General features: G+C 42.0%; 1 long non-coding RNA gene across 3 annotated transcripts; it reads right to left on the bottom strand.

The window, feature by feature from the left end:
* Positions 1-355: 355 nt before the first annotated feature.
* LOC119852062 lies at positions 356-8,453 on the bottom strand. Of its 3 annotated transcripts, none has more exons than XR_005291511.2 (4): positions 8,311-8,453; positions 5,004-5,100; positions 3,773-3,998; positions 356-488 (listed from the first exon to the last, which is right to left on the bottom strand). It is a non-coding gene; the product is annotated as an uncharacterized LOC119852062 (long non-coding RNA). The 3 variants fall into 3 exon arrangements; XR_005291510.2 differs by lacking the exon at positions 356-488 and adding an exon at positions 1,892-2,230; XR_005291512.2 differs by lacking the exon at positions 356-488 and adding an exon at positions 1,892-2,230 and having other exon boundaries at positions 3,773-3,995.
* Positions 8,454-8,928: the final 475 nt, after the last annotated feature.

Here is an 8,928-nt window from a genome sequence, read left to right as displayed (position 1 = left end):
TAGCTTTTTTCCAGTCCTCTGGAACTTCCCCAGTGTTTCAAGTAAATTATTCAGATTGCTCCTCAGCCAATTTATATAGTGTTGGGTGCTCTTTAACTTCTTCCCTAGTTACTCATAATAGAAAGATATGAATACATTATCCTGCTTCTTTCCAAATAAGGAACAAATATTTGACTAAACCTACCTTTTCCAGTGATTAGTGTGAATACCAGAAATTTTTCAGTTAGGCAATACTTCTGAATACTTCTGTCTATAGAGGGCAATTCAGAGCTGCATCAGGTCAGTTTCTCTAGACACAGGTGGTAGAGGTGTAAATGAACACAAAATATGCAAAACAAAGAGCTTGTCTACACAGCTCCACAGTGTGGACTTTAATGTGCGCTGCAACTCACATCACTGAAGTCTTGCGCTGTAATTCCCCCATGCAGACTCAGTCAGCATGTGTCAAGGCTGATTCCTCACTGTGGCACTTCGAGTACCCTCACCTTCTGCAAGGATTTAAAAATAAATAAATAAATACTGGCCACTCCATGCTTGTATTAAACCCCCAAGGTTACAGCTTTTCTCTGACCTTGGTTTGGTAAACGCTGCTACTACCCAAGTGAAAAAACTGCCTCTTGGAAATCCTAGAAAAATTCACTTGGGAAGTTTTCCCTGAGGCCCCTCGGCTTTTCCACTCCTCCCTTGGGGAAGCTGAGAAAGAGGAAAAACAAAAGGGAAAACCCAGCTGTTGCCACCAGCTAAATTGAAAAGCCATATGCGCAGACCTTTTAAGACAAAACTTAAAGGTAAATTTTATTAAACCAAAAAAAGAAAATACATCTGAAACCTAGGCTTTTGCTCAATTTTAAAAGAGCAATTCCAAAAATTAAGCACCCCAAATAGCTTTCTTGGGGGTTCAGCTTAAAGGTTACAAGCAAACAAAAGAATCTGGGGTTAGCACAGAGGAGTCCACAAGCCTTACAGAAAATAAATGAAATAAGCCTAATTGCATCTAACATTCCCTGTCCCAATGAATCCTTCTAGGTATGGATGATGAACTTTTATACCTAGTCCAAACTTTACACAGCGCTCCAGCTGCTCCCGTTTCTTCAGCCCAGAGAGAGAGGGAAAGCTTTTTCCCCCCCTATTTTAAAAAGTTCCCATTGGCTCTTTTGGACAGGTGCCCACTCCCTTTTCTTTACCTGGGGGATTTTTTAAACTCTTAACAGGTAAAGCAAGCAACCACCAAGAGGGACTTTATAGCTAACTGCCTGGCTGGGTGTCCATGAAAGGGGGCTACCCCACCCTTCATTTATTACAGCACAAAGCAACATTTACTCACCTCATGGCAACTGTTCTTCTAGAATGTACTGCAGAACTGCTCTTCCAAATTGAGCATCTGCTCTAGATGCTGATAATACAGAGTAATGGTTGGTAAATGTGCGTACTGAGACCATGTCACTGCTCTCCTAATTTCAATGACTGTAACTCTACTGAAACATGCTGCTGGGATAGCTTGAGTCCTAATAGAATGAGCAGTCACTCAGCGAAGTAGCTATTACTTATTCATGATGTAAGAAATCTTGATACATTTGGATAATCTGAGAGGAGATTGATAGACCAATGAACTACCATCTACTATGAAGAGTCTAGAAGATTTTCTGAATGATCTTGTCCTACTGTGTCAATGTATATCTAGCCAACATAGTTTAGTAGTTCACTATACTGTTCTGAACAGACAGAGAATAAACCTGACCAAAAAGGTTTTTTTTTTAAAAAAAAAAAAAAACCACACAAACAACTTGACAGATTTGTTGACTTGTTTGGCTCTTTCATTTATTGCTGTGACTACAAGTGATGACAGTGGTGAGTGTGAATAAAAAAAAAATATTCAAATCCTTGAGGAGGGACTTGATCTTTTTATTCAGCCCTTTTCAAAGTTTGTGCGATAGGATAGCCCATAATTCCTCAGCAGGATCAAGAATTTCTTTATTAATTGGAAGAGCTATTTTGTTCTGAGCATGGTAGTAAGATAACAAATAACTTTGTCTTCTACTGAATCAGTGCCAAAGGAAGTTCTAGGACATCTGCTATTCTCTCCAAGAGTTTTTAAGTCTTAAAATCATCCCCCAAGAAGTCATTGAGGTTTTATCCTGAGTAGGAGCAGAGAGGTCTAGGTGAAGGGGTATCCGGAACATATCCATCCTCTTCCTCAAAGAGAGTTGCAATTCTGTAATTCGTTGAGGTACTGGAAGAGAAATAAGGTTTTGATGGATTACCCAAGGAGGTTCCTGGGTGGCTGAATAATGATGTAGTGGCCAATAAGTGATAAGACCAATAAAGCCATGGTTGCAATCTATACACAAAGGGCATATGGGCCCAAGGAGGTTGTCCGCTGGGAATGAAAGCGGATTAATGTGATGGGGGTCTAAAGGTAGAGTCCTCAAGATAAATTCTCATCATAACCCTTATCTTGAGCGGATGAGGTGAGCGAAGCTCTGGTGAATGGTCTCTGCTAGGTGCTTGGAAAGATATTGCCTATGATGAGTCCTCAGACTAGGGAGCTGCATTTGCAGGCACTGCTAGATTTTTGAGGAGTAAACAATTAAGCATGACTGACTCCCAGAATGCAGCGATATCTTCATGACAGCTATCCTGGACTGTCCCAGTAGAGTCTTTATTCCAGCTGAAAAAGGGGAATATTTCAACAAAGGGGAGCCTAATGCAGGAGTTATTCTGATGTCATCAGTGTCTCTGAAAGTGACAGTCAAAGGGATCTCTGGTACCACCATGAAAAGGAGGAGGAGCCTGGTACCATCACTGACAGATACTTCTTGCCTGAAGAAGATAGCCCCCTGTGGTACGGAGGCTGACACTATTGTAGGCACTGAGTCAGTATTGAGGAGTTAGCATACTAGTACCCTGATCCTGTAGCTTCTGCTCTTGCCATGGTGGGCTGTGAGTGCTGCTGCAGCACCAAGGAAACCCATGAAGAATCTGTCTTAGAGCTCTTCGAGCTTGGGACTGTTGAGGCAAGTGGATCCTCTGGTGCTGCCTTCTTCCTTGATAAGGCCTTGAGTGGCTCCCTGGGTACCTGTCACTCTGCCTCTCTTTCTTGGTACTAGGGAAGGGAACTACAGCCTGATTGCAGGTTTGGCTGAATGATCCGTAAGCCATATCTGACTGCTCCAGCAGGACCATCTTTAAAGCTCCTGAGGGAGGAGAGGTGCCTTCCAGGAGACGCAGAGGTTGGCATTACCTCCCTAGTCTAATAACTACATTAAAGGCCGATAAGGTGCAACGGCAACAAACTCTACTAACTAAAGTAGCACACGTGGGCAAGTAGGCAGCATGTGCCACCTGTAGTGGACAGGGCTATTTGCACTTCCAAATGCCTGTGCAGGGGCTGCTGCTGCACACCATAAGTGGGAGCCACATGTACAGAAACTCAAGGAAGAATTAAAAGGTACCTAGTTCACTCTTATTTTGCTGCTGTCCCCTTCCCCTCTCAGTTTGAAAGAGGTACCTTTTAGTTCACGCTAGCAAGGACTACACAGGGTAGTTTCAGCACAGCACTTCAATCCACACTGCAATTCACACCCCATACTCCACCCTCTGGGGCTATATTTGATTCCCCTAGTCTTAGATAGATACTCTTTTTTTTTTTTAAATCTCTCAAAGCCTCTTAATCCTGACCCACCCAAATGGAGCCCGTCAATGAAAAGAACAATGGGAAAAAAATGGAACTAACAGGACATCTGCTAACAATCAGAGCTCCACAATCACTTACCTTTGTTGTTTCCCCATGCCTTGTCTGTTTCTTGTGGTCCCACTCATAGCTGGTGGCACTTCTTCCTAGCCGTCCTGGGGATTAGGTCTAGCAAGGTGTTGCACCCTCCTCCAGCAGTCTCTCTCCCATCATCCTCTCACTCCGCAGACCCCTCTCACTCCAAGAGCCACAGCCTCTTCTTAATGACTCAGCCCTCCAGACAGGTCACCATACATGTCCACCACTTCTGGGATATCAAAGTGCCTCTTGACAATGGGCTCAGGCAGTCTTCCTGCTCACTGCCATGCCAATGTCACTTTGTCAGCAGCTGGTAAGGAGACCCAGGCTGACCCTCTACTCTGGGTCCCAGCTCAGGAGCCTCCTCATCAGCTGTCAAGGTTTGATCTACCCCATGCCTCGCTGCCTTTCCCTGAGCCTTGCCAACCTCTCTGGCTCTCTCTCCTCTCTGGGCTTGCCAAGCCACACACACCCCATCCCAGGGATTGACTGTGGGCTTCTTATCTCTAGTAGACCAGATACACCTCTTCTCCCAGGGAATGACTACAGACTACCTCCCTACAGTCCCCTTCTGCTCTAAGCTCCTGCAGGCCCCCCCTCCTGGTTTCTATCCGGTAGAGCCTGTTCTACTTAAATCCCTGCTCCCTGTCTCCTTCTCCAGGTGCAGCCTGGGCAGTTAATTGGCCAATTTAGTCATCTTAATCCCTCCAGGCCTTGTGTAGGATGGAAAACTCCCATCACACTTGCCTATTTAGAGTGTAAGCTCCTTAGGGCAAGGACCTTGTCATTTTAGTTGTCTTTAATGTTCCTAACTCACTTTGGATGCTATATAAATAAACATCCAAAGAGCAGCCATTCAGATTGTAATTGTACTTACTACACATTCAGAGCATTTTTGAAGTAATATATTTGGGAAAGATATAGACCCAACATTTAATACAATATCTAGAGTAGAAACAAAATTGAGACATTCAAGATCTGACCATTAAATTTCAAATGCTTCTCATTCTGAATTATAGTACAGGTATTTACAATGGGTACAGTTTTCTTTAAAGAAATGCCTAAATAGGCTGTCCAAATCCAATATTTTAGACTTTAAATCAACATCTAGGCACACGAATCACTAAACTAAGCTGATCTGAGTGTACATATGAGATTTTGATGTCTTTTGTAGGCAATTTGAAAATTGGGCTCCCTAACTGCACTGATTTGCAAAGTTGTAAACTATAATTACCTAATCTGTAGTTTTCTTTCCATACTCCAGGGCAACAACAGTTTATGTGGGATTAATTATAGGATTGTGGGTTTTTTCTTTGCTGGGGTTTTGGCAACTGCAATACACAAAAACCAGTCATTTGTATCAGATTCATACTATTCATTTGTCTACTTTTCTGTTGCTGCATTATGCATGCAGAGATCTTCAGAATGAAGAGAGTGAAAAGGGAGAGGGGAAGAGAGAGAGAGAGAGATCTATGCCTCGAGTGTACTTGATTAATTACCTGAATTATTTTGAAAACTCCACATAGTAGTTAAAGTCTCCATAGGGTATATCATCATCAGATAAGGAAAGTAACACAGTACAGTGTGGAGGATCTGTTCAGTATGCTTTTTTAGCAGCATTTTAATTTGGGCTGTAACCGTTCTGTTGCAAATCCCAAGACTGCTTTGTGTTTACAGCCATTTCCTTATACACCTTTTACAATCTCTTTCAAGAAAGCAAACAATGACATTCCCTTTTTGGGTAATCTCAGTTCTGCAATCATTCCTCTTATCAGTGTCTAACAATATGTGGTCTTTTTCTTTGGTGCCTATTATCACATTATATTCCACTTCAGTAAGGGTTGGATTGGGTCATATAGATATAGCTGAGAGGTACATTGCCCCAGGATGATTTACAGGAGGCATTGTGCCTGGCTTATATATAGTGCCTTATGGAGCTCCAAGGACGGTAGCACCTTCCAACAGAATAGAGTGTCTGCTACCCTTTGTGCCCAGACACCTGGGGAGGCATGCCCCACTCCACCACCCACTTTGGAGAAGCTCGTGCTAACAGTAGCTCTAATGCATCAGCACAAAGATTGCCTTGGTTCTCAGCTTTGCACATATGGGACAGGCCATAATCTTATAATCCTGTGAAACTGAAGAACATAGCAGTTGCCAAGTCAAAGTAGATCATTGATCCACTTACACCTGCAACATGCCTCAGAGTGGTTTTTACTTGATGCCTCAGACAAAAAGCAACAAACAGAATCTCACTGAAGCTAGATAACGGGGAAAGGGAATTCTTTCTAACCCCCCACATTACTTATGCTCTGAAACATGAGGATTAGTATCCTGTGAAATCCTTTATAAAACCCATAACATGCTTGTTAGAGATTGGTTAAACACTACTTTTGCTCAGAGTAGATTTTTTTTTTTTTTTGCCAGCGAGAGACCTGTTTAGTTAGAGTTTTCTGGTTTAAAGAAGTCAATAGTAATAAAACCTGTTTCTTCCACATGATTTTCCCCATCTAAGTATGTGTGGATTTCACTCTTTAGATGGTTTGCAGCATTAGCTACAACATCTCTCCTTGGTAACAAGCAGGTGCTATGGTCAGTATAAAGAGACCAAGCAATTAGACAACATGCCAGCTGAGGTTTTGCAACCAGCCTCAACACGTCAGATAGTTTAAAAAGAAAGTGCTTGCAGAACAGTTTTCTTGTCATTACTTATCAGCTGTAACAGTCTTTGACCATCTCGTGATCCACATCCATTTACCCATGATAGCTTTTCTGCCTCACAGGCTGTCAGTTTCCTAAAAAGCCACTTTGATTAGTCTGCTCCTATTTTTGCAAGGATTACAGCTGGGTTTGTTTTGTTTTTAATTAAACTGAGTGTGAAGACCTGGCCTCAAATCCTCCTACACAGGAGGGTCTAGATTCTGATCTCAGGTGCACTTGGCAGGTGTTGCTAGTTGCTGTGTACCTTCAACTTCAATGCATATCAGTGGTAGGTGAAGGTGCCCAGCCCCTTGCAGCACTGGGCATTATAGCTAGGGTAATTCCACTGAAGACAGAGTTGCTATAGATCAAATCTGTTCCACCTCATCCTTTTTATACTTTTGTTTTATAGATGGATCCAGTTCAGAATTCCAGAAGCCTGATTCTAATCTCATTTATACCATTTTCAGCTCAATTGACAAAAGCTCATTTATGCCCATTTTAAAACTTGGTCAGTGTAAATAGAATCATGCTCCAGATTTGCATACTACCAGACTGTGGAGTGTTTGAAAGGCTGCATCTCAGGCTCATCTCTAGCAAGAGATCATTGTTGGTATTGCTTGTTAACTGGAAACAGTTATCATAAGTTTTTTTCTACTGGCTGTTTCAGCTTAGGGCTCAACTGACATTTTAGGCATAAAGGGACCAGTTTTACACTGCCCTGAACTTGGTAGACTTGTTCACACTGATGGTGAGAACTATACACAATGGGGGAAAATGCTACCAAACCTGAATGGTAATGTCCATTTCGCACAGCATAAATAACTACCTAAGCGATAAGTGGAATCTCAGTCTTGACCTGCTGACTGCATACATGCTTTTTCCTTCTGGCATTTCCCCCTTTATTTTACAAAATGTGTTGGAATGATAAATATTTAAAAGGAGAATTTGACTTAGTGTACCATCCCCAATCCCCTGCTATGGTTTGTTATATTCACTTGTTGCATCTTGACTAAGAGTAGATTGTAAGCTCTTCAGGCCAGAGACAGTAGGCTTGTACACTACATAGGCTTGTACACTACCTAGCAAAGTCCAGTGCTCTGATCCCGATAGGTGCCTTTGGTTGCTATCACAACACCAGAGAGAAATGCCAGAATTATTTCTGTGCACTTTAATATTTCTCCCTGGTAAGTTGGAAGCAATAGTATATAACTTGCATTCCACTGAGGATAACTCAATACATGCACATGATGTAATTAACTCCCACCAGAGGATGTCCTCAGAAAGACTTAGGATCAGATTTTGATCTCACTTACATGCTTCAATGTAGGTACCTCAGATTTACTAATGCTGTTACATCAGAAAGAATTCAGTCCATGAAGGCTAACATCTGCAGAAAACAGGTTTCAGAGTAGCAGCCGTGTTAGTCTGTATTCACAAAAAGAAAAGGAGTACTTGTGGCACCTTAGAGACTAACAAATTTATTAGAGCATAAGCTTTCACGAAAGCTTATGCTCTAATAAATTTGTTAGTCTCTAAGGTGCCACAAGTACTCCTTTTCTAACTGCAGAAAAGGAATTCACAAGAAAGGGAACATAGTAAAAGTGACAGGCCTTTATTTTCAAGGTCACTGTGGAAAGGTAATCTCATCAAGCCTGTACCTCAGTTTCTCCACAAGAGGTGATTCCCCACAAACTGGTTGGGGATTTGAAAAGGTTTAGTGCTCCAGCTAAAGCACAGAAAGTTCCTCCTTTCAGGGCAAGCAAAGGTCAAAACAACACTGTTCTTTGTTCTCCTAAGGCCAACCCCCAAACAAACAAAGACACCACCTCAGTTCTTACCTTAGCCAATGTCAAAGAGAAGGGCCTAGTCCTTCTGGTTACTTTCCAGTCTCCAGCTGTTGTAACTGTGTAGGAAACTCTCAAAAGAAAATAGAAAGGAATATAATCCTCAAGCTGTTTCTTTCTTACAGGCCTCCACAGGGTTGAAAGGATTCTGAATTAAGAGAAATCAGGAGGGTCAGTCCCCTGGAGAGACCTAGGAGACTCTTCCCAATGTACTACTAACTCCAAACTTTCAAATGTCAGGAGAGTTTTTTACCATAATAGATGGGAGGCTGGGTAGAGTATTTACCTGCTTATTTCTGAGCCCGTATGTCATGATGCACTTGAGTCACATTTTCAAGCTTTTCTCTGAAACCACAAAATTAGAAACCTACTTTTCTTTTCTTTTTTTTCTTAAGCGAAAGCTGAAATTCTCACATAATCACTTAACTCCAGGTGCTGGGGTTTTAAGGAAAACACCACATAACACAATAGTTAGTGTAAATCCAATTACATACCTTCTTTCCCCTCTCACTGAACTCTTTTTATATAGTGTGAGTGAAGAAGCGCTGGCCTCTCTTCTCCAGTTGTTCCTACTATCTTCTGATTATTTTTTTGCAAACTGTGCAAGCAGCT

Source organism: Dermochelys coriacea, chromosome 2 (genome assembly GCF_009764565.3).
Source record: "Dermochelys coriacea isolate rDerCor1 chromosome 2, rDerCor1.pri.v4, whole genome shotgun sequence".
Lineage (NCBI taxonomy): Eukaryota > Metazoa > Chordata > Testudines > Dermochelyidae > Dermochelys > Dermochelys coriacea.
The sequence above is the reverse complement of the archived record's forward strand: the minus strand, read 5'-3'. Positions and strand labels throughout refer to the sequence as shown.